The sequence below is a fragment of the Topomyia yanbarensis genome, chromosome 1 (genome assembly GCF_030247195.1).
Source record: "Topomyia yanbarensis strain Yona2022 chromosome 1, ASM3024719v1, whole genome shotgun sequence".
NCBI lineage: Eukaryota > Metazoa > Arthropoda > Insecta > Diptera > Culicidae > Topomyia > Topomyia yanbarensis.
This window is the reverse complement of record NC_080670.1, coordinates 57,512,700-57,539,593: the sequence shown is the minus strand read 5'-3', so window position 1 is coordinate 57,539,593 and position 26,894 is coordinate 57,512,700. Positions and strand designations below refer to the sequence as shown.

Sequence of the window (26,894 nt, the reverse complement as noted above, 5' to 3'; positions counted from 1 at the left end):
CTTCCCAGCTGGCGCTGTTAAATGTATTATTCACATCTATCGTGACCACAGTGTAGTATCGATCTCCTCTTCGCTTCTGTTTTGTTGCCTTCTCAGCACTTTCGAGGACTGTCCGAATTGCCTCCACTGTCGATACTACTTTACGAAATCCGAACTGCATCTTGGACAGTCCGCGCTCACCCTCCGTGCATTTCATCAACCTGTTAAGAATGATTCTTTTCAGGAGTTTACCGAGTTTATCCAGTAGACATATGGGCCTGTACAAGGCCGAAACTCCCGGTGGATTCCCTGGCCAGGACAGCAACAACAGCTTCTGTACCTTCCACATTTCGGGAAAGTTGCCTTCATTTAAACACTTCTACAGCACCATCCTGAACATGTCCGGATATGCCAGGATCGCAGCTTGCCATTCCTTTGATTTCTGGCGCTTCGATGCTTTTGCGAGTTCATCGTTAGTCACTTACCGATCGTCCGTATTTGATTCTTCTTCTTCGACGTACGATGTCGGTGGCCAAATAGTTGGATCGTGCTTTGGGAAAAGACTATCGACGATTATCTTCAGCTTACCCGGGTACATTTCGGCTGGTGTCGTCGATCCCTTCATTTTCGCTATCACAACTCGGTACGCGTCGCCCCAGGGATTGGCGTCTACTTCTCGGCACAGCTCTGACTTGCTAAGCCTGATCTCCCGTTTTAAAGCGGTCCTAGCTTCCTGAAACGCTGCCTTGCGCTCTTCTCTATCTGGCTCCGATATTGCTCTCTGAGCCCACCTTCTGGCTCTGAGACAAGTAGCGTGTAGCGTACTAAGCGCCTCGATTCACCAGTAAGGTGGACGCCGTCTATTGAGTGGTTCTCGATTCCGCCGTTCGGTAGAAGTGCCCAACAAAGAGGTCTTTGTTGAGGGCTTTCGTCTTCCACTTTAGCACATCGGTCATCCTTCTCTGTGCTACAGCACGGTTCCATTGACCGGTTCGGTAGCGAATCGCCTGGTGGTTGCTATGCGTATACGTTTCGCATATTCTCTAATCCCTGATCGCTGTCAGTAAAGGACTACAGAATGTGACGTCGATGATAGACTCCCTCCCGTCTTTCCGGAATGTGCTAACGGAACCTTCGTTGCACAATCGTACGTCTAACTTCGCTAGCGCTTCCTGCAGGATACAGGATGTGTTGGTTACTCTACTGCCCCTCTCCACAACCCAGGCGTTAAAATTGCCACCAATGACTACCGGCTTTTGACCGATCAACTGCTCGGTTAACTGTTTCAGCATTAGGCTCAACTGCTCCACTGTTCACCTTAGAGAAGCGGAGCAGCTTCACATGAAGACGCCGTTGATTTTGGCGATCACGAAGCCTTCGAAGCGTTCTACCATTTCTTAGAATCTGGCTATAACTTGTATCACAGCCGTTCTCGATCCACCCCAGTTACCGTTATCAGGGAGACTTGATATGGCTCTGCAATCAAAGAGACGTCACTCTTAGTTAGCGTTGGCCTGAAGTCGCCTTGATGTAGGAAGGGCATTTAAAGTCACCCGTCTGATGGTCGTTTCGGCCTCTGCATGCAGTCTCTCGGAAGATGGCCAGTCTCTCCACATTTGCAGCACATCCCGGAACTATCCGGGCCTTTGCAAGCCCCGGAACCATTTCTCCGCTTGTTTATTCGCTCGTAGGGAGGCTCTCAACCGTAACTTTGCCTACCTCCAGCACCTTGACGACAGCGGTTAGCAGTAAACGAATCATCGTTGCCCGAGTTCCTCCGTATCCCGTTTTTAGCCGGATTGTCAAGTGCACCTTGCCCAGATTACACTGCTGCTTCAGTGCACCTCTCAGCTCGTCTTACGTCGTGATGTCATCAAGGTACTTGCACACAATCACCATCTCCGGATTTAAGGCTTCAACTTCTGCCTTTTCATCCATGAATTTTGTAATAGTCTTTCGAAAGGTCGAGCTGCTAGTCGTGCAATTCTTCTTCAACTCGAAGAACATCTCACCTTTTTGGATGCACCTGATTTTTACCACGTTTGCCCCCAAATCTCCAAATTCCGCAGCTCCGGGTCCTCTCTGAACTTCTTGAGGAGCGCTGCATAGGTCGTCGCGTCATTGGCTTTGACGAACACGGCTTCTCCCTTTGGCGCCTTCTGACGAGTCGGAGGTTTTCCTATTCTCTGCTGCTCCATTTTGTTCTCTTTCTTCTGCTGTTGCTGTTTCCTGTGGTTGTCCTTCCGACCTACTATACGGTACTCGAGATTTCTCCCGGTTGAGTGGCGCCCTTTCCTTCGGCTACAGCGGCGTTCTCTAGCGTCTCCCTTTTGGGTCCGCCTGGTCTTCCGTCTCCTGGCAAGATTCTTGCCCTATTTGGAGTTAAGGAAGCTGATGTATTCTCCACTCCAATCTGCTTCTCCTTCCTCTGCTTTGTGGGGCTAGCAAGATAGTAGCATTAGTCGACGCCAATGCTCGCTTAGCTACATCAGCCCTCCGCGTAACCGTGTCATACTCCTTCACGCAGACACTAGCGTCATTCGGATTCTGAAAACCATCTCCTAAATGTCTTTATGGACACTGTTTCTCGTGCCCACAAACTCATGGAGCTCCTTCACCAAGTACTTCACTGCCACTATTTTGGCGTCTTTTGGAAGTAAGTCATCTCGCTCTGCTCTGGTTGTTGTTGCTGCTGCTGTTGCTTGCTGTTCAGAACCGGACCACCAACTAAATGGTGACGAGTTTCGAACGTACCCGGAGACCTGCCTAGGTTTTGGCGGGATGGAGACAGCCATGCCTTTCGCCATTTCAAGTCGGTGTCATCCTTCCTTACTCAGGGAGTAGAACGCGTGCTGCCTGTCAGCCCTAAGTCGTCGTCCAATTTGTGATCCGTGTCCTGCCCGTTTACGTTCGTCATGGCCGATATGCCATAATCAGGATGTTACTGGCGTCGATCCTAACTCCGGTTGAGCTAGAGTGTTTTTATTGCTAAGATCTTAGATTACTGAAATCTTAGGGTCTTAGCGGAAGCGGAACAGACTCGCTTCGTTGGAGCTGCCTTCGGAGATATTGCTTTTTAGAGGTTTAGCAGAGCCCAATCTTAACCCCACCATATCCTATTAAGACTCCCCAACTCGCAGTAGGTCCGGGGGGAGGTCGTTAAGCCCTGGACTGCGCTCACTGCTGCCTCCTTGGGAGTGTGTGTGTTAACCATCTTATCTCCCATTGGCTGGCATTGATTTATAGAAAAAAGTTATTTCCATGTATTTATGCACATGCCTGCAAATAACTTGGTTCCAGAATTTAGGTAGATAGTAAGTTGGTATTGACATTTCAATTTCATCGCTTCAGTATGTGGCAGCAAACTGTCTCAGTGGAGCGAACACCTTGAACTGTGTTGAGGAACTGCACTTAAAATTAATGAAATTGTAAAATTTGGCAAAAAGCAAACTGTTGCCAATTTCGCAGTGTGCGATGCAATAAATCGGAAGGAAGCGAAAGGATAGGCAGAAATAGATTTGAAGAATCACGAACGAAATTGTGTCTTCATACTCAACTTGGCGAGTTGTCATTACTCACATTTGACAATTTAAGCAATACTTCGAAGCTAAGCCTACTTCAGAATTTATCGGCTGTGTAGGAATATCTTGGAGAACAGGCGTAAACTGTGATTAACGAGAAAGAATTGAAGTGGGAATGAAAATATTCAATCAATCAATCATTTCTTTCTAATGAATGATTGGAACTCAAAATCAGCTTGTCAGAGTAAGCCTTCTCACTCAATTGAAAAGGCATTTGATTTACGGCTAGTCCGTTTCTAAAGTATCTCGCCACCGCCACTGTGCACTCCGTTAAAAGGCTATCATAGATACTGACTGTCACACAGAAAGTAGCTCAATGAAGCGATATCTCATATTTTTCCTCTTTTGTAGGACCGTGTTCGATTTTGCCAGTCTGTAGCTGTCGGTTGTATTTCATTGAAATAGACCTTGATCCTCTATTGTCATCGTGTACATCATCATTTAAATGTTGCATCCTGTACATTTTCCCCCTGGTAGAGGGAGAATCGAAATTTGTATGATGGCAGCTAAAGGAAGAGAGTGCCAACAGGGCCTCCTCTGACATAGCGCGTTGTAACTTCTTGTTGATTTGTGTGTCGTACTGAAAAGTTCACAGTTATGGAAATGTCATAAATACATCAAAATGAAAACTAAGATGACGTTTTCCTTTTGCAATTCACCCAATAACTTAAAACGGTATACTTTGCCGTGTTCGCATGACTACTTGATAGTTACAGTGATGAACCAATTTTGTCCACCCCGATGTTGTCAGCGTTTAGAACCCGATTTTGTTACCATTGAACTTGCTAAGCCTGCTTATAGGTATCAATTGATATTTTGAATTTGAAAGTTACATTCACAAATTACGATAGGTTTTAAACGGGTTAGGATTATTAGGGCTTTTAGGAAAATTGGGTGGTAAAAATCCAATAGGAAAAAAGAAGAATAAAATATGCTCCAATTTTGACAGCCTCACCATGGGCTGATAAAATTTGGTCATCACTGTATTTGGTTTAAAAAAAATCATTGTGCATGGAAGAATCTGCAAAATGATTTACTCCCACGGTCGCGAGTCTGTCATAAGTTGACGAGTCGCATTGATTCGGAAACCAATTTCAATAGAGATTCATATCTACCAACATGAAAGGCAGGTATTATTCGTGATTGTAAGGACGAAATTAGACAGTTTATAGAAGTTGTTCATTCAGCAGGGGGAGTCGTTTGGGAATAAAATCCAAATCACTGGATCGAATACACCTTGTCGCTCTGTTGAAACGTGGGCAAAGCATACAAGTGGCAAAACGATCCTTTTGAATTACGTTTCGCATTCAGGAGCAAACGTCCAACAACGTGAAACAAACACTCAAACATTGCGGCTAAAAATTGATTTAGCTTTCGAGTTGTCACACCACGCGTTTCAATAAATAGACCTGTTTGCATGCGGTTTGGAGTTTCGCTGTTTGCGCTGGTAGTCGTTTCAATTTTGTGCTGTTGCTTAAAGATCCCAAAATAATTCCGTTTGTGACACGTATGCTTAATCATTTCAAAGGAAGTTTATTATTGGAGGGGTGTTTTTAAAATAATTTTGTTTTGATCAAAATGTCACAAATGTACTTAAAACCTATGTAGGTCGATAGAATCTTGTAACATTACCATAAGCCAACTGTCAAAATTGAATTTGAGTGACAATTTCGGACAAACCGTTACTCGCTAATCATAGATGTTGACACTAAATACAAGAGAAATGATTTCTCTTTCATTAACTTGTGTGGTTTATTTGGACTTTCGCCTCAAGGAGAATTTTAACCGTTGGGTTTTACGCCCAAATCATATTTGTCGAGGAACTAAAGGAACTAAACTACAAAAATTTAATCTACTAAGGTAAACTCCTCAGAAATTGTTCACTAATTGAAAGAAAATCACTTAGCACTGATTACTGAAAGCTTCTAATTTACTTAAAACTTGTTAAATGTTACATTGATGACACCATCAAAATAACTAGGGGTGAGCCTTATAATTTCAGCTTCAATTTCTTCCAACACGTGGAAGAGAACACATAGCATTTACTGCACTTTGATCGAAGAGGCTTTCGTTTCGAGTTGTTTGCTTTTAAATTGTAGCAAATTATCCGTTTTCTGTGAAACTTTTGCAAAACTTTTGTCAATTCGTTAAACAAATACGTTGGCTCAGTAATTGGTTTATTTTTGGCTATAATCGTCATCAAGGTTGGAGGAGATGTATGACTTCTTGAAGAAAGTTGTAATGTTTGTCTGATTACAGGTTTGTTTTATCACTTTTTGGGAAATAGTCTCATTTACGAATGTAGAAAATGTCGATCTATTCCAACCGATCAGAGCGCAATTCTGAAAGCACACGTGTTGAGTGTATAGAAAAGATAGAAGAGGTGCTCTTGGGTCGATTTCGACTGGTTGATTCTTTTTTCCTCTCTTTCCTCTGATTTACGATTATCTCTCATATTTTATTCCATGACGAGCAAAAACGGAATAAAAGACTGTCATATGCCGAAGCCATGAAATCGAACCATTTACCCCAGCTTATTGGCTTATAGATTCAACCAGTCACAACATTTTAGTCGCTCTTCGTGATTGCCTATTGATATATGTTCGCTGTATTGTCACGTCATATTCAAGCTTACATGGACCATAATTGAAAACCATAGAAAACGACTTAAATGCTGCTGCTGGTTGCAATATTATGTGTATCGTGTGAACTTAGCCTGAGAGCAAAAATTGAAATTAAACATTATCTATCAATTCTTTGATTGATTGACTAATATGTGATTTAGCAGCAATAGGTATCCGATTGAAAGAGACTAGAAAGAGAAAGAGACCTTTTGCTACTGTGTAGGTTTTTTCATATTAGCAAAGTTAATAATATACGAGCTTTACCCCTTTTTGACCTGTCCACTTTAAAACTAATTATTATTTTACACGTTTGTTAAAAATATCACGGTTTTGCGAATTAACAGTGTATTAGTACAGAACATTGATTTTGTCATTGTTTATATTCAGTGGTTTCTAAGCAGGGTAGACCGCCATGTGCCGTTTTTCACATAACTGGCATGTAGGGGAGACCGGGGCTAGTTGGCGGTGTTTTCAGTTTTCATTTTTTACCGCTTTGATTTTGGTGGATCTTGCGAAATAGAACACGTTGCATGAAAGGGCAGACTGTTGGCAACATCTTTGAATTTTATAAAAATGTTTCATACGTTTTCTTTATTTCTAGAGAAAAAAATATGTGACGCGGAAAAGCCGCCAACTTACCCCAGCCCCGGGGTAAGTTGGCGGTATGTGTGGGGTAAGATGGCAGAATGCCAAAAAATAAGCAATCAAATGGAAATTCGATTACATCAGTGGTCCTTATGAAATGTGCCGATTGTCTTTTCAATAAAACTGTATATTATTCGCCACTTTTCATTATATTTCAGTCTCAATACGCTGTCATTTTCACTTCGACGCGTACTCCATATTCAAAAGCAAATTTTCGAAATTCTTCAGGCAATTGTTCGAAATAAATGTCCCCTGCATTGACGAGAGACACAAGAAAAAGTTTCTCTTACTTTGGAGTGAATTCGAGAAATGAAAATATTTGATGACTATTTTTGCACTGTAAATAGTACCGCCAACTTGCCCCGTGTGCGTCACCGCCAACTTACCCCAACCGCACTTTTTATAAAAAAAAAGATTAAAAAAATACTTTTGTGTATGGATAGGTGTAATATCTATACGGATACTGAAAGCTCTTTTCACACACTATCGGAAAATATAATCATTCGGGGAATATATTGAAAACCTCCTTAAATAACACAAAATGTTTAAAATTAAGAAAATTTACAAAGTATGCTCAAAAACACAATATCACCCACAGCTTCTACAAAACAAAATGTTTAACAACAAAAACACATTGGATAAGGGGCCATGCATAAATGACGTAGCATTTTGGGGGGTAGGGAGGGTATACCAAATTTGTGACGAAGTGTGACGAGGGGGAGGGTAGGGTCAGAAGCTGTGCGACGTAGCATTAAGTTTAAAACTCATTGTTTAGAGAAAACAATTTAATGATCCTACATTCCCAAGAGAAATTAATTTAAATTCAAACAAGTTACTTTTGATGTGGTTTTTCATGAGGTAAATTTTACGATTCGCGGAATTACAATAATACGAAAAGATTTTGTATGCGGATTTAATTTGCTGCATTAGTTAGCTAATGTTGCTAACTAGTAGACTTAGTTTGGAAGCTGAATTAAATTTTCACTTTGGATTCAACCAAACAAAATTTAGTAATTTAGATGAACGTATGGTTCTTAGAATCATTGGCAGCTGCATGATTGTGAACTGAGAGAACTTGTCTTCATTCTCTCCTTGACATATAAAATTCAAAACAAAACTATCAACACATATTTGTCATGAAATGGGCTTATTTTGCACGCAATTTGCTGTTATAATGAAAATGTTGATAAAAGTCGCCAAACATTTTGAAAGGACTTAAAATAATTGAAAAACATATGTAATTTTTTTTCATCACCCGGGCGCTGTGCATGGGACGAGGGGGAGGGGGTAGGTAAATGCTACGTTATTTACGAGGGGGAGGTTAGAATTTTGTGACCAAATGCTACGAGGGGGAGGGAGGGGTCAAAAATCGCTGAAAAAAAGCTACGTCATTTGTGTACGGCCCCTAATGCGTTTCACATTACTTGAGGTTCACAACGACAGGGAGCGCTTTATGTCTAATAGAAACGGAGAAAAGGGGATTCCGCCAACTTACCCCAATCGCCAACTAGCCCCAGGCTCCCTTATTTATTTAACCTTGATATGTACAAAGAATTATTTGTGTAACGGTACTATCGCATTATGTTTTGTACTGCAGGGTCAGGTGGGAGGAAATGGATCAGCCCACTGTCGTTCTCACCACATAAACACTATTTGAAATACCAGATAGTAGTTCCTGCACGTGCCCTTCGGAATGGGTTCTATTTCTCCCAAATGTGACATGAATCTGCAAGTAAGCGGTGTCCGATCTTGTAGCGGAACATTGATTTTTTCACCGTCCATATATAGGAGCACCTTAATTATAGCATTGTCAAACACAACTATTTGTTTTAAGGACGGCGCCGGTGGTTGAGTAGTAAGCATGACCGCCACTCATTCCAGTTGGCCTGGGTTCAATTCCAGCCGAGATCGTTGAGATTTTTCTGAGGTAAAAAAATCTGTGGTCACGTCTTCCTTCGGAAGGGAAGTAAAGCCGTTAGTCCCTGCTGTATGAGTTTGGTGGATCGATATCTAGTCCAGATAGTGAAGTCACCTCTCTGGCGTCGGTAAAGAAGAAGTGATCCAACTTCTATACTCTTACTAACAAAAATATCCTCCTCCTGTGATACTTGTGGAGTGCGCAGTAGTATATACGGCCTGTAGCAAAAGCAAGTATCGGACTAACCATTCCTTCCCTTTCCTTCCGTGATCTACGTTCGGGCCTGGCCGGCGCCGGTATTGATCAATAAACACTTTAGGATTACCAGGAGTTGCACATTGAAAGATGTTTCGCTACACCCAAAACAAAAATCTCTTACAATAATTGCAAGTGACAATCACTTGCAAATAATGTTAGCATCGCTTGCAATTTTGCAGTAAAAGCCGCTTGCAATTGTTGCAAGCATATAAAATTACTTCATCTCTCGCTATGCGTACATACGTTTCTTCAACACACTGTTAAAGGATTACCACCACATTCGCGTTCCTATGCTGGGTATTATAGCAACGCACGGCGAGTTTTTATTTACTGTCTACTTTTTATTCATTCCTCACCCACATCATTACACGCAGTTTTGTGGCTTATTCATTACACACGAGACAGCATCAAATTGCTGATGTGCTAATTGTACGAGTTTTAACGCTCCGTTCACATGTGCTAAGATAGAGCTGTGCCTATAGTGAGTGCTAAGATGCGCAAGGACGTGGATTCAAATCTGAGTGCGTCCTTTATTTTTTCATTAATCGTGAAATCATCCAAGTGTTTATATACGATTTTTATCCACTCATTATTATCTGATGATATGGTTGGATGGATTAAGTATTGGTTAGTGATCTGCCCGTATATGGCTCGTTTTTCAATGCAAGTAGTCTTTTTTACCGAACGAATATTGGTCACCACTACACACATCGCTAATACATAGGCAAAATTCGTTTTTTCTGCAAGGAAGCTTCTTGCTATTGTTGCACATTACCAAAACGCTTGTAATTTTCGCTCATATTTATTGCATTAATGTAAGCGAATCCTACTGGGTACGTTTTGGGTGTACTCCCGAGCATAATTATCTACTTATTCTCTGTGCAACTTCAGCTAGTCCAGATCGATAACGGAGTAGCAGCCAGGGGTGGTCGCACAAGCTCAAGCTCAAGCATTGTCAAACACAAATATTTGTTTTAAATTGTTCGAAATGGATGGTTTCGTCTGGGCTAATTTGTTGAGCGCTGTATGCCTGATATGATAGAACTCGATAATGGCGCCTTCCTCCTTCCGTCCATTTACACCTTCAGGAAATGTTCCACATTATGAATGCTCGGTCCTATGCGAGTCATCAATAATTTTATAATCACCATATTTGGCCGGAGCACCACTTCTTGCTTCTGCTACTCACTCAACTCGACTATAGCAAGAATTATAGTAAGTTTCTTTTATTCTTCAGACAAGGCACACAATGTACAAGTAACTATTTTTGTTGTTCGCTTTGCACTAACACTAGCAAAAGCATAAAGTACAGTGAATTTCGTGACCATTGTATTTGGTGGTTGGAAGCTCACTTCTTCAGTTTTTTTTCAATAATTAGTTCAAACCAAATGAACTACACATTTTGTTAAAAGTCGTCAAAAACACGTTTTTGTGAATTTATTTTTGAAGAATTTCGGTGGAGGGGGGCTTTAGCCTCCTAGCCCCCCTCTAGCTACGTGCCTGATGAACTGAGTACATGTAAAATCTTATAACCAGACAGGAAAACAACCTTGAAAAATAATATTTTCTATGTGTGCTTATAACCTAATACTTCAGGGACAAAGAATCCTGTGCAAACGAACAATGAAAACCCCCTGTCGTATAAATAGAAATTCAATTACTACCGCATTGGTCTATCAACCGATCGAGTACGCGATATCTAAATCAAACATGTCCCCAAAAAAATAAAAGCCCAATTCGTTCCACCAGGCCCACCAAACAATGCAGCAGGTGTACAGGTGTAAATGAAAACCGTGCGAAATACTGTCCTTCATTGATGAGAACGCTAAACAGGAAACCCATCCGTCCTTATGACACGAACTCAATCAGTCAGTCACTGATACCGAAACAGGGCCAGTACTGGTTCGGTGCCCCTGATATCGCGAGTGACAACCACGACTGTGGTTATAGTTGGTTGCAATCATTCCGCTCGTGTCGTCATTGTATCACCGTTGTAAGATGGATGGGGCAAAATAGCGCAGCTAGCAGTTGTCATAAGAAAACTATTGAAAGAAAAGTTACCGCTACCGGTATGGTAATTATTACTAGAATATTTACATATTTTGCTCGTAAACTTAGAACTAATTGTTTTTATACACGGATAACCGGTTCTTCATAAAGTTAACATAAAATAATTGATTTATTGTTTTCGATTAGTTGATATCTGTCCGAACAAAGTTGCTGTTGACCTAATAATAGCGAAGTTGTCAGTCTCATTCTGCCACATCACCTTAACACACATCATTTGTTCTGCCGAATTTTGGCTTTTTTGAATCTTTTGCTGAAATCTCAGCAGCTGAGATCCAGTAAACAGCTGAGATCTCAGTAAAGGTGACATTTGAGTGCTGAGGCTCGGAAAATATTTCACCGAGAATCAGCAAACTAATCTGACTTTACTGAGATATCAGTTTCCAAATTTGCTGACTACACAGCTGTTGGTAAATTACCGAGCCGAATTAAGTGTGAAGGGTGCCCTCTACCAAAACAGTCGCAGGCCTATAGTGACATTTTTAAACATTGATGCCATTTTTTGACATTGCTGAAAAAACTAGATCCTGACTGTCTAACACTGCCTTATCATTTTTTTTACGAACCACGATTAAAATAGGCAAAACACTCTATCTGAAAACTGTGCGTACGAATCAGTAGAGTTGAAGACTATTTTACAATTCAGCAATATCATGCCACATTTGCTCGAAATTGACCTTTCATCGATATAGAATCACTGAATGGCACATCATTAATAGCTTCGCTTTGGAATGAATCTGATCCCTCCACAAAACTCCGGCGTTGAATCATCGTGAGATACATGAAAAACTTTTGTGTCCACTCGAATCCCCTCTTCCGCCGTTTCCAAAGTTATCCAAAATAAATTACAGTTTTATTATATGTTGTTACAGTATTACAATAGCCAACTTTTGGGTCATTCCAGCCTCTCCGCATTGCATTGATATACTTTTTCGCGCACGAACCAAACCTACCGCATGAGTATATGATATAGCAAAGACGAGTGCCGTATGAGTCGAGCATCATAGCATCGGAAAACGTAGCTATATATCCCCATGCCAATATCTTCAAAAGATCACGCACATCTCAACGGAAAGTACAGTATAACAAGGTGCACAGTAAAAAAGTGCGTAGGAAACAATGCGTTCTACTAAAGTTAAACCAATAAATGCAGTTGAATGATAAATTATACATGTGATGCAACGCTGCTGGTCCAAACGGAACGAAGCGGTATGTAAATTTAACCAGGAGTAAGCGTTTTTCTTACGAATTCGTTTTGGTTACCGTTTTTGCATCCAGATTCGATTTTGTTTTTGCGTACAAAAAACGTGTTATTTCTAGAAATCGTGCAAAAAACAACGAAATTCATGAAACTCATTCGTCGTCGTGTAGAACTTGTCACTAATAAATGCCTTTAGGTTCTGTTGTCATTGATTTTTATTCTGTTTGCTTACATCTTCTCAAATTAATACAGATTATAAAGCATTCAAAAAGAAACCTCTTGCATGAATTGTAAGAGTTATTTACTACAAGTATCTCTCACAGTTACTAGAGACGACACAGCGAATATAAAAATAAAATGTCGTGGGCAGATATGGAATGCAAAAGCAAACAAAGCGAATAATAAAAACGTTAATTCTGGAGAAAGTTTAGATTAGTACGTACATGCTCTTTTAAAACTACTCAAAATTTTGGATTCAGAACACTCAATTTAAAAAAATAGAAGCAATTTTTGACATAATGAGTTTTTTAGTAGAGTTAACTCAAGTGATAAGTGAATAAATACTTAACCTAAAGAAAAAGTGAATGAACTTCAACGTTGACTAAAACTTTGATGAAAGATCAAGCGCGGACCTAGCAGTTGTAGAGTCAGCTCGAATCATTCACAAAATTAAAATGTAAGTTTCTCTGAATTTTGTTTCTATACAAACCAAAGATCCTTTCGTGTTTTTGTAGTTTCTGCAATTACTACGGGCGCCGATTGACATGCAACGTTGAATGCAATGTGTGGAAAAACGTTCTCGGGTTATATTTCCATTCATCGCTACAACAGTTATATCACTGTTTGCTATATTCCGGTCGTCAGTAGAGCTGATAGTTTTTTTTGACATTTTTAGTGTTTTACACTCGCGATTCTTTTTATTCTTGTTATATCCGTTTATCGTGTTATTCGGTAGTACGTGTGCATTGAAATTTCGTGACTTCAAGCACGATTATATCTGCTAGTGTTGATTCGTAAAAGTGATAGTTTTTGTTTGTGATTTTTGTTTTCACTTGACATTATCTCTGCACAGTACGTTACGCTCAATTTTTTCGCCAAAAGCGACATCTGCTGGTGGGTAGCTGAGTTATTGCACGTTGCGTGCAAGTTCGCTTCCATTGACGTACGTTATCCGTTAGCGTTTTCCTGCGCATATTACATACCCGCTAGGCGCTATTTCTACATCAAAAGCATGCCTTGTAACAACTGCTCGAAAGTGGTTAATGATTCTGATCGAATCACATGTCGTGGATACCGCGGAAATTCGTTCCACATGATATGCGTCAAGATGGATTATGATGTTCGTGACGTGCTGGGAACCCACCCACGGAATCTATTCTGGATGTGCAACGGCTGTGCTGACTTATTCTCAAATGATAATTTCCGTAGAATGGCTTCGCGTTGTTGCGACATAGTGCCTGACGACAATTCTCTGAAATCTATAAAGAATGACATAGCTGATTTGAAAGATGTCGTCAAAGCTCTCTCGGTTAAAGTTGACTCAAAACCGCTATCCCCAACTATAACGCCTTGGAAACGAAATGCTGAATATAATCCACACACCTAAGCGCAAACGCGAAGATGATTCGCTCAAAGCAAAAATTCCTAATATTCGTGGATCCAAAGCTGCGTTTGAAACAATAAAAATAATTTCACCACCTGAGGAGCTGTTATGGGTTTACTTGTCAGCATTCGATCCCAGCACGACGGATGATGAAGTTTCTACCCTTGTGAAAGATTGTCTGGGGGAGAATCTGCAACCGAGAATAGTTCGTCTAGTTCCTAAGGATAAGGATCTCTCATCTATGAGCTTCATTACTTTCAAAGTTGGCGTTAGCAAATCATACAGGGATAAGGCTTTGTCCAAAGACTCTTGGCCGGAGAACATCTACTTCCGTGAATTTGTGACCAATTCAAAAATCCAACGACCTATCATTAGGATTGCGGCGGAGAAGAATCCATCTGGTGGTGAACAGTAGCGCCAAGCTATTCTGAATAAACTCGTCTGTCCAACTACTTGTACCCCGGCGAGCGATCTCGGTCTACCTGACGAATCGGCGACTTCTTCTGTGTCAGGTAAAGCCAAGAAGGGTATATGTCCTTCCGAAGCAATACAAGATGCTGCACGCCCTCAATATAAATTCCACTTACAATCTGCTGTTGAACACAACTCTACCGCCGCTGTGAATGTTCAATGTCAAAAACAAAATTTTGATCCCATCGTACCGAGCACGTCTCTTCATAGCACATTCGGCTCTACCACGATCACAGAAGAACTAAGCACTCTATGCTATGCAGGTATGACTCCCGCACCCTGGGACGCACTGCAGCTAGCACTATGGAAGCCCTTGATCCCTCTGCCACAGTCGAGCCATTGCAGCCAGCAGTGGCGGATCCAGGGGGAGGGTCTTGGGGGTCCGAACCCCCCCCGAAAATTTTCAACTTGTTCCGAAATTTTAAATTAATTTTTATTTTAAATTCCTTCTAAACTCAAGATCATGTCAAACGAGATTCGATCACCAAAACTGATATTAATTAAATGAGGTTATTACATATTACACATTGTACAATGAACATTTCAAAATCGAAATTTCGGACCCCCTCTGAAATTTTGTTCTGGGTCCGCCCCTGGCAGCCAGCGTTCACCAGTCGTCCCGGTCCTGTGTGCAGGAGTGGTGAAATCGATCGTCCAAATCGATACCAACGGCAAGTACGAACCTGATTTTGTTAATGCAAGCATTGATCAGCTCCTCGCTTCCAGTCAATCGCGGCATTCAAACCTACCCATATATTATCAGAATGCCGGCGGTATGAATTCAGGAATCGACGATTATTTGATAGCAAGTTCGGATGAATGCTTCGATATAATCGCCCTCACAGAGACGTGGTTTAGCGATAGCACTCTGTCAGTGCAAGCATTTGGTGCCAGCTACGATGTTTTCCGTACTGATCGCAGCTCACGCAACAGTCTCAAGGCTACTGGCGGCGGGGTACTTGTGGCTATCCATCGTCGATTGAAAGCGCAACTGATAGACGATACTTTGGGGGTCTGTGTCGAGCAGGTGTGGGTGCGAATCAAACTGGCTGGCTACGCACTTTTTTCTTTGCGTTGTTTATCTTCCACCGGACCGCACTCGCGATTCGACATTGATTGATTCACATACTGAGTCACTGGAACGGATTTCCGCTCAAGCAAGCCCGGTTGATGACATCCTGATTGTTGGCGATTTCAATTTCTCCGGATTAAAATGGCGCTCTGCTTCTGACGGATTTATGTTCGCTGATCCCGAACTGTCATCTTTTCATGATGGTTTCACCAGTTTGCTTGACTGCTACAGTCTAAATCTGCTGCGCCAAACGAATAATGTGGTGAACGAGAACAACAGAATCCTTGATCTCTGTTTTTCGAGCAAATCTGACTACGCGCCAAATGTTACCGCAGCACCATTCCCCCTGATAAAGACTGTTAGACACCACCCTCCCCTGCATATAGTGCTTGAAGCGATTCGAGTGAAGCATGACTGCAATGCTTCTGACACCGTCAGCTATAATGTTAGGAAAGCCGACTATAATAGGATTATTGACTTCCTGTCGAATATCCACTGGACTGAAATTCTCGACAATGATGATGTTAACGTTGCAGTGCAGACCTTCTCCAATGTTATGAGCTATGCTATCGATCGCTATGTACCCAAAAGAGGTGGCCTTCAATCTAAGCACCCAGCGTGGCACACTGCCGAGCTGAGACGGCTAAAAGCGACTAAAAGAGCCGCTCTGAAGAAGTACTCCAAGTTTGGGGGCTACGTGCTGCGACAACACTACGTTAATGTTAACCATGTCTATAAAAAGACATCGAAGCGTTGCCATGCCGATTACTTGCGAAACGTGCAACGTAAGTTGAAGTCCGAAGCTCAGTTCCTAAGCTGTTTGAAATGGCTGTGTTGGAACCCATCTCCAGCATCTGCAAACAGTATATCTCCGAGACTCAGCATGGATTTATGCCGAAACGTTCAACATCTACGAATCTTCTGTCGTTCACAACATATGTTACAGATGCCATGTCGGACGGACTTCAAACTGACGTTATCTACACGGACCTTTCAGCTGCCTTTGACAAGATTAATCACGCTATTGCAGTGGCAAAGTTGGATAGACTTGGCTTTGGTACTAATATTCTCCGTTGGATGCAATCGTATCTCAGTGATCGTCGTCTAGCAGTCAAGATAGGTGATTGTGTATCCGAAGAGTTCTTTGCTTCATCTGGTATTCCACAAGGCAGCCATCTCGGTCCATTTTTCTTCTGTATTTCAACGACGTCAACTTTTGTTTAGAAGGACCACGGTTGTCTTTCGCCGACGACCTCAAGTTATACCATAGAATCCGGAATATTGATGATGCAGCTTTCCTTCAACGCCAACTGGTAACCTTTGCGGAATGGTGCGAGTTCAACCGAATGACCCTAAATCCCAAGAAATGTACGGTCATTACGTTCTCGAGGAAAAAAACGCCAATTCAATTCGATTACTGTCTAGCTGAATCCACCATTGACAGAGCGAATTGTGTCAAAGATCGAGATCGAGTTTTTCTCGATGAACAACTGACGTTTAAACAACATATCAGCTATATTGTCGCAAAGGCATCACGCTGTTTGGGGTTCATAATGAGAATATCCAAGCACTTTTCAGATATTTACTGCTTGAAATCTCTCTACTGCTCACTCGTTCGATCAACTCTGGAATATTGTTCAGTTGTGTGGAATTCTCATTATCTTAACGGCGTCCATCGAATTGATACAGTACAGCGCAGATTTGTTTGGTTTGCCCTTCGTCGATTGCCTTGGAGCAACCCTCACCAGCTGCCAAGTTACGAAAGCCGGGGTTTGCTTATTGGACTCGATACATTGCAAGTGCGGCGGGATCTATTCCGTGCTATGACGAGATCGAATTGACTTCCCCGAGCTTCTCAGGGCGATAAATATGAACGTTCGCCCTCGCGCCTTCGCAATAATTTATTCCTCCGATTACCCCTTCGCCGGACCAACTATGGAGTAAACGGTGCCATCATTGGTTTGCAGCGGACCTTCAACAGAGTGTCATGCGAGTTCGATCTTCACATTCCACGTAGCAGATTACAATTTGACTTTTTAAATAGATTAAGAAATTATCATTAGGACCACATTGTGTCTGTTGATATCAATTATAAATAAATAAATACAAATCTAAGGCAGAACAATCAAATTAAAAAAAATTGCGCAAACATTCGAATTAAAAAAATATTCACATTGTCGAATTATCGCTAGCGCCTGGAGATTCAGGTAAATGATATTTGTTGTTATATAAAAAATACGGAATGATTATTTTTCGCATTTGCTATTTGTGTAAAATCTACTGAAAATTGACATTTTCACCAGTGACTACGTGCACTTTTATGAAATTGAGTGGCTATTATAGCGATCAAATTAGTATAGAACAACATCATTGCGAGAAAGTTCGAAAGTCAAATCTAATCAAAGGTAGAGCAAAAAAATGTCCTTTAACATAGGCGGATAATCGACTTATTTGCAATGCTTTGAGAATACAATATTTAAGTTCTCCATTCAGTGCATTATTAATGGATAACTAAATTCCCTTAAGGTTGTGCTAGACCAAAAAACCATTTCTGTGGTACATTAAAATCAAAAATTTATACTAAAAATGCATATTTTTTGGAAAACCGCGGAAAAAGGATACGGAAAATCGAATCTTTGTTGTTTCATTAACCGTTATGTGTCCAACAAAAACACCTTTAACAGGCCAACGAAGGTACCCGGGTACCCACAAATTGAAATGCTCATAACTGTGGCTCCCTGTAACCGATTTAGATACTTTTAGATGTTTTGGATTCAAGAACTCGTTCACTTTTTTATTCTGTAAGATTGAACCGGATGAATGGATCTGGTTCTTGGTAATCCGGATTTTCCGGAGTAATGTTCCAGTACTAGGGTATGATTTGTAGATTTTGATAATGTCCTAGCAATATGAGTATCAAAACTCTTCAAATTGTCTCGATAGTCTGTTATTTATTGTTACGGGACCCTATGGCAATTTGAAAAATGAAATTGGAATAGAATGGCCACTCACGGCCCACGGGAATCTGCTCCGGAATGTCCGTTCCTGGGTTAAATCACCAATTGGTTCCATAACTACAAGATACAGTCTACTGATGCAATTTCAAGAATTTTGATACCCATATTGCTAGAATTCCATTGAAATTCACAAATAGTATCCCAGCACTAGAACCTGCTTCCGGAAACCCGGATTCCCGGAAGCCGAATGAAGTGACCCGATTCATTTTTACCAAGTCCAAAAGTGTATGAGTTCCTGAATTCAAGACTCCCAAAAGCATCAAAATCGATTGGAAATTGCCTTAGTTATAGGCATTTCAGTTTTGTGGGTACCCGGGTACCCACGTCGGCCTGTTACGTAGTAAATAAAATTCAGGTGCCCCTCCTCTCTCCTATCAACAATATTTTTAACCCAAAAGCCTAACTTAGTAAAGTTCTAATATGTCACAAAGTTTCAATTTCCAGCTATGGATAAAACATAGGAGTTTCATTAAATGAAACTCAAAAAGGTACCCAGGTACCGCGTCGGACACATAACGGTTAATTGCAACCAGAATTACTAACTGCACTTTTCCCACCAATCAGGTATTATAGTAATGAATTAGTCGTTGACTCTGCCATTTTGTGAAGTTTTTCGAGGAAAATTTTTATTTTAGCTTGTCAAATGTGTTTACAAATATAGCACGGTGTGTTTGGTAGAACAATTTTATTCGAAAAAAATCGGCATCGCTAAAACTTCAGCACGTGATAGAATGCGCTTTTCCCTTTCATTTGAAAGTAAAATTAAAATATTCTATCGGGGGCTCCAGAACAACTTTTTATTTTAAAGTTTTTTTGTTTGAAAACTTAAGTTTTTCAATTAAACTGGTTCACATTTTTGCCCCTAGGTAGTACTTTAGACATTCAAATATTACCAAAAGTGAGAATCTGATGGAAAATTTCATTGTGTACAACTTTGTAGAAAACTACATCGCGATCTAAAATCGCCAGAGAAAGATATTAAATTTTTATCAAAGTTTCTAGATTCGCTCGGGGCCTATTGGTTAAGAAGCTTTGTTCCAAAAACATTTTTATTTGTAAAAAAAATGGATTGCCTTATTTTAACAGTGTGCTCAGAAGTACTTGAATGCTAGCAAAGTCCCACCATGAAGGGTAAAAAAACATAATTCCAGATTCCACCGTTTTATGCGCACCAATGATATTTTAGGAGCATGGAGATATAGAGAAGAGTAGATAAAATTTGAACGAAATTAGTACTCTTTTGAAAGATGCTGGGCAATGCAGCAAAATGAAACAATTTTTTTCTGTCACAGATATACAGTAAAGACCCGTTTTTATCAGCCCCTTGGCGAATTTTAAGCTGATAAAACAGGGACATTGATAAAATCGGGACATATATTTTTCTGTCTTTTTAATAAACCGAAGCTCTTAAAATGTTCTTCCTTGTTCCTTAGATATAGCCTTGCAACCTTTTCTGATTATTTACTTTAAGTTCCCCTTAAGAGGGTCTGACAGTGCAAAATTTAAAAAAAATAATATTTTTATTTTTGCATTTTTCGGATCTCTAAGATAAGAAATATATGCTTAAGAAAGCATTTATTCGAATTCAACTTGGTTCGTTTGCTAGAGCCCATTAAACTACCAACTATCAATTTTCATATGAAGCTGATAAAATCGGGTCAAAAAGCTGATAAAATCGGGGGCAGATAAAATCGGGTGCTGATAAAATCGGGTCTCCACTGTATTTGTTTCTTCTTTTTTTCTTCACTCATTCTGGAGTATGCTTCATGTAACCTTGAATCCACCTTTTTGCTCGTTAGCATCTTGTGGGATATCTATATTTGGCCTAAATTTTAACTTTATATTTGATCAAACTCAGTTATATATTCAGTCATTTGATTTGATTTCGATTGAGAATCCTGATTGACACTGAATTGAACTGGCAACTCTGTCTTGTTGATATGTTGTCTTTGCTCTTATCCCATATTATGAGGGAAATCTTCAATAAACAGACTTTTATTACTTGAATGTATGGTACAGCCTGATATTTTCTTGTTCGTTTTCTGTTGTGATCCGTGTACAACGAGTAACGACTCCGGAATTGTGAAACATGGTTTTATTATTTTTTTCTAAGATTATGTGCTCGATTTGGAAATAAAATTTGAGGACAAGCAAAAATCTGCATCTATAAATTCTGATGAAATGAATCTACCCCAAAAGATAACAAACATGGATTTAAAACTCGAAGAGCTTTTTTTTTCTTTTTCAATCATCTTTCTTTTAATGTTGATAAAGACAAACAGGATTCTCAACTCAAAATTGCAATAAAATCCGTCGTTTATCACAATGACTCGAACTGTCTACTTTAGTTCATTCAAATATAAAGCTTTGAATTTAAGCCAATTGTATTTTACCAGGCAGGATAGGATCAGGAAGAAGGGTCATTCTAGTTTACATTAGCTATCCCCTAGAGCGAGAAAAGTAATGAAAAAGGCATGATAAAATCCGTTACTACATTAATCAACATCTTGAAAAAGTATAAGATTATCGAATAAATTTGGTCAACACCTTACCACACCTCATAAAGTGTCATATAACAAGGCTGTCTTGAAAGGGTTACCGCTAGGTCAAAGTTTGGATGAAATATCCAACGAATTGAAACATTTTCTTGGTTATCTTCCTTCATATATTCTTATGAAGAGAAAGGCTAGCTGCACTAACACACCAATGTAATGTAATCACACACAAAGGACGTTTATCCGGTGACAGAAACCGCAGAAAGATTCAAATATGCTAAATGGAAACCATAAATCAAATTTCTGGGCATGTTATGCTCGAGAAAAAATTATTAATTATCGTTCAAAGCAACAAAAACAACAAATAATAAATTTATTTATTTCTTCAGGTACACTTTAGAAAAACATGTTTAAACGTGTTAATCCACTTCAAAATAGAAATACAACTGCTCTACTATACAAGGATCTCCGTCATACCATTCTACAATGGTGAGTCATCTTATGCTCCAGTGGTAGGTAATACAGCTAAAAGAACGATGAATACCACGCCTCCAATTTCGTTTTCACACAACGCAAAAATTGAATTTCTTGCAGCACTCAATGTTTCAATTTATGACTACAATGTTAAATTCTACCTCCATGTTAGAAATTTTTCAAACGGTGGGAATTTGCTTGCCCTATGAGGGTTAATGACATTCAATTAGCAAAAGATTACTAAGTAGCGAAAGTTATGAAAATTTGGAGCCATACCCGATCAGAATGAAATAAAAAGATTATAACAGAACGCAATTTTTGTAACATATTGTGTTCTAAAGTAGGTCTCGTTAGTAGTTAAAATAACAGAAATTTATAACAAGTAACAATTCGAGATATAGTTTTGAAATATTTCTGTTATGTGTTTCTGATCGGGTAGTACTCAAGTGTGGTCGGTTCTCATGGTAAAGAGCGACAAGTCTGTCTTTGCCGTGAGACATGTTGGTGGACTAGACGTAGTAACACTGACTGCCTAAGCTCGACTCCTCCCAGAAGAAGACAAAAGATTAGTCCGTAAGGTTTTAAGCCCGTTTCCAATGACCCTGCCACTTTCTAGTCTGTACGTTTCATATCCTTGCTCTCACTTAAGTACAATGGCTCTAAATTTTCACAACTTTCCCTACTTAGTACAGGTCGGACTCGATTATCCAGGGATTCGAAAATCCGTGATTCGATTATCCGGAGAAAATGATTCGGTTATCTCCAGTAGAGGAGACCGGGGCTAGTTGGCGGTGTTTTCAGTTTTCATATTTTACCACTTTGATGTAGGTAGATCTTGCACGTGGCATGAAAGGGCAGACTGTTGGAAATATCTCTGAATTTTATTAAATTGTTTGATGCATTATCTCCATTTTTAGAGACAGAAATATGTGACGCGCAAAACCCGCTAACTTACCCCGGCCCCGGGATAAACTGGTGGTATGTATGAATACGTCACAAAATAAGCACGGTTACTAAAAGATCTTTTCACGCATTACCGAAACATATAATCATTCGGGAAATAGATTGAAAATTACCCTAAATAACACAAAGTGTTCAAAATTTAGAAAATTTACATCGTATGCCCGAAAACACAATATCGCCCACAGCTTCTACAAAACAAAATGTTTTGTAACAAAAACACATTGGATAATGTGTTTCACACTAGTTGAGCTACACAACGCGGGGCAACGCTATAAGGCTAATAGAAAGATTCCGCCAACTTACCCCAACCGCCAACTAGCCCCGGGCTCCCCTAGAGTTATAGATGATGTGCAATATTTTCGAAAATACTCGAGAAATGAAAAATAGGAGTTATGGGGTTATATACAAAGTTGTGGCGAAAAAGTGAGTTGAGTTCGTGATTTTTTAAAGTATTTTAGGAAAATTTTATTTGAAAAAGCGAAAGACAGTTCGATGGTACCATTTTCGAAGATAGAAAAAATAAGTTGAATTAAAAAAAATATTCACGGTTGTCGGAGTTATGGCCCATTCCCCGAAACGTGTTTTTGGCAGAGGTTCGCGGTGAACGTTCACTAAGAAACTGATGACCTGGCAAGGAATTTGTAGTTGTGGACTAAAATCCAGGCTTCTCATACACAAAAGAAATGAATAATTGCTTCCACTAATACTTACAAATGCCCAACGATGTTTTGGCTAGATTAAGCAAGCTGCAATTATAGTCGAGAGGTACTACAGTAACAATAAAGTTGATTTCGTTCACAAGAATATTCATGCAGGGGTGGGCATAGCGTTTTTGGTAAATCGATTACCTTGTATGCAGCTCACCTGGGTTCAATTCTCAACACCGCACATATGGTTAGAGATTTTTCTAATCCAGAAAAGGACCCTGAGGTAAAAACCTCTATAAATCAAAAAAAATCATGCGCCCAACAGCCCGCAATACTTTTGGAAAGACGACGTGTGCTCGACCTTTTTTCGTCTTCCATCTTGCACAACTCATTTAAGACTGCATGTATCGAGGTGAAAGTATCTTTGAACTACTCGCTTTAAGTTAAGAAAAAAGATTTCCTAAGTCAATTTTGGGTTGCTGAACACGAAAATCATATCCATTTTCTTTTTCTGTGTCCACCACTGTAACTAAGTTCGGAAACATGATTATTAAATGTTGTTAAAAACTCATAAAATTTAACTTCTGTGATGTATAGCAATATAGTGATAATTATCTGCCCGTTCAGTGTTGTTACGAATTTCACAAAAATGTACTCCCTATAGCAGGAATTCAGGTAATATGCATTGTCAGTTGCATTCCCATGTACTTCACAATTATATTAAATACACTTGTACTGATCAACATAAATCCGAAACGAAATCCAAACACTGCACTATTTATTTAATTTCACCGAACATGGACCCATTAGGCTAGCTGCTATCATTAATTCCCGCTCACTTTTAAAGACCGGCCTGTCGCTGACCTGGTTGCCGTTCGGAAAGCGATTCATTTATCATGACACGGACGTCGCTCCTCGTGTTATTTGTTAGTGAAAAACGGTCACCCATTATGCCGTCGGAGTCCTTCCCGCCAGAATTGACAAGGAAACCCATTTTGATTGATATCTTTTGTCCATTTGTCAACATCATTTGTTTTAAACTTGGCAATAGGCAACAACTTCCACCAGCAAAGATCCAATTTGCAGCCATTTTACGACTATACATTTAACAGTTCATTTAATGAGGAAAATGTTACCTTTGTTGGAGGTTCGCTTCTTATGGCGTTCCCTCTTCGTTGAGATCCGGGAGGAACGGTTATGTACGCCTGCAGCACTGCTAAATGTTTTAATTTCCGCCTTCAATCGTACTTTGTTTTACTGATTTTTTTATTATCTGATTGTAATCGACAAAGGAACAATTCCAGTTTTTATGATTTCATCTTGACGATTTTTTTTCTATTCGAACCCGTTTGCACTTGCACCGGTCATAATCCCACAAAACTGACCGATTGACCGTTTGGGCGGATACTAGCACTTTACTACGATAAAAACTCTCTTTCGGTTGACGTATCCTGTCCAGTTCAAGACGAACAACACTCTACAACCTGCTGTGGTCTGCAAATCTTACGCCTGCCTCTGCCAGTGGTTCAAGAGCATTTACGGTCGATCCGTATCACGGCACTCGCTTTATATATCGCATGGACAAGCCACCCTCGGCAGCATATCGGTGGTAGCATCATCGCCAACAGCAGCCAAACTCTGGCAATAATGTAGGGTATCCGCTTTTCCCGCGCCACAAACGACGACGACGATGACGATGAGGACGACGGCAACGATGGCCCGAAAGCGATGATGTTGGTCGCGCTTCCCTATGCTTTTTCTATGTTCTGCAAATCCGACCACCCCAGATCTCCCCCATCCCATCATGTCTTCTGTCAACAGACGACAAAATATTGCTTGCGGTGGGAAAATTGCTGAAAACGAGTCGCTGAGTTTTGTCAGCATCGCGACGCGTTGGTGTAACAGGTTGGGGAAGGAATCAGGATACATGAGTGTTTGCAATATAAACTATCGAAGCAGAATTTGGCATGTTTAATCCTTTCATTTGTTTGTAAACAAAATCCACTATAACAGCACGAACAATTAGGTAAGGCACTTCACAAATTCTGTACTCTTATTATTGTTTTATAATTCTTATAAAAGAAATTATAGCATTCTATGTACAACTTTGAAATCTTTTGCCGAGGTTCGGAGGGTCGAATCTGATATACCAATCGACTCAGATCGACGAATTGAGACAAGTCTGTATGCATGTCAGTGTGTGTATCTGTATTTATGTGCACTGATTGTATCGAAACTTGGTTCAACCGAAATGCCTAACGTGACAATTAAACCCATTATGACCCTTGTGTACTCCAGTGCGAGCCAAATGAAGTGATATCTTCAATTCCATCTAAAAATGTGTCAAAGGAAATGCAAATCCTCCGTTTGGAATGGTGTTGAACATGAAAATATTTTATGTATAAAATTTCATACGCTCAGATATGAACAACAAATTTTATGTTGCTTCACATATTTTTTCGGATTTTCTGATAGGCAATACTTCTTTTATACTTCTGGTAACGTTTTGTCACATATTAGCACTAATTTAAGTAATTTGATTCAATGAAATATATTGCTTACTTTTCAGCCGCTATTTGCCTGAACAGGGTTGTAGAGAGAAATTCCGGGCCCGGGGGTCCAGTTCCCTCCATCATTGTAGATTTTTCGAACACAAAAACTGATAAACTCGAAATCTGTTGGAGTGGATTAAATAGGTTTTTATAAGTTCAAATAGCATAAAATACAGAAAAGTATTTCAGCTATGCTTTCGTTTGAACGTCATTTAATTACTGTCATCTAATTCTGTACAGCCAGCTCGTCCACTTTGTTCGCCACACCCAGTTTACTTTAACAGTTTTGGGTCTTCTTCAGGTTCTCCTTGACGATGGACCAATAGTCCTCGATTGGGCCGAGCTCTAGTATGTTGGGAGGGTTATTGTTCTTTGGCGCCACGACCTATGAGGAATCCAGTGAAGTTTATCAAAAATTTTCTGCTGGTTGCTGAGACTCCTGAAACCGGCTACAAGGAGCAATGATTATTTTCGTATCCTAACATCCTAAGAGTGAGAGATCATATTTGTAGTTATACGGACACCTATGCACGTTTTACGACCGGTTTGGGTATTTAGAAAACCGATTAACGGAATGAATAATATTTTCAAATTTTTTTCCATCAGTCAGTTAGTCTATTGTAATGGTTCAAGTTTGTAATTTGCTTTTATTTGATGAGGCGTATACGGTGTGAATATAAAAAAAACATTTTACGAGCTCAGACAGAAAAATAATTGACCAATAATTAGGATAGGAATTAGAATGTTTTCAGTATAATACTATGATAATTGCATTTTGGTTTAGATATAAAATTTAATTCATGCAAGCAAAAAAGAATAATTACATGGAACCACAAAATTTTCTTATAAGAAAAGTTGTTTCACACTGCTAAGTAGCTTAGAGTTTAAAAATTAGTCACGCTTTGTCAAGATTCTACAAAATAAAATGCCATGAACAACAATTTTGTGAGTTTTTTGCATGCTTCGATATAACGTACAATTCGATATAACGTACATCTTTTAAATAGAAATGTACGTTATATCGAAGTTTACCTGTACCACTACATGTCCTTTTTCCGTAATGGCAGTATTCAAAATCCGACGAGAATAGCGTGAAATAATCGTGTTGCTTCCTGAGAGGTAGCTGACGTTTTTTCATGCACTCTTTCACATAAGTTTCCTTGTTGATGGGCTCGGTCGCAATGAAAATATCACTTTTCAAACCACAGGTACAGAAATCCTGCCAAACCAGATATTTCTGTGTGAACTTCGACAGTTTCATATGCTTGAAAATATAGGCCTCTGTTCCTCCCGATTGCCATTACGCTGGTGACAGTTGATTTGGTCA

The 26,894-nt window shown here is 39.9% G+C and overlaps 1 protein-coding gene across 1 annotated transcript in view; it reads right to left on the bottom strand.

Moving 5' to 3' along the window:
- LOC131677695 (allatostatin-A) overlaps window positions 1-24,561 on the bottom strand; it is an 83,446-nt gene extending 58,885 nt beyond the window's left edge. The window contains exon 1 of the mRNA XM_058957662.1: window positions 24,152-24,561. The gene's annotated coding sequence lies outside the window, so the exon portion shown is untranslated. The remainder of the gene's footprint in view (window positions 1-24,151) is intronic.
- Window positions 24,562-26,894: the final 2,333 nt, after the last annotated feature.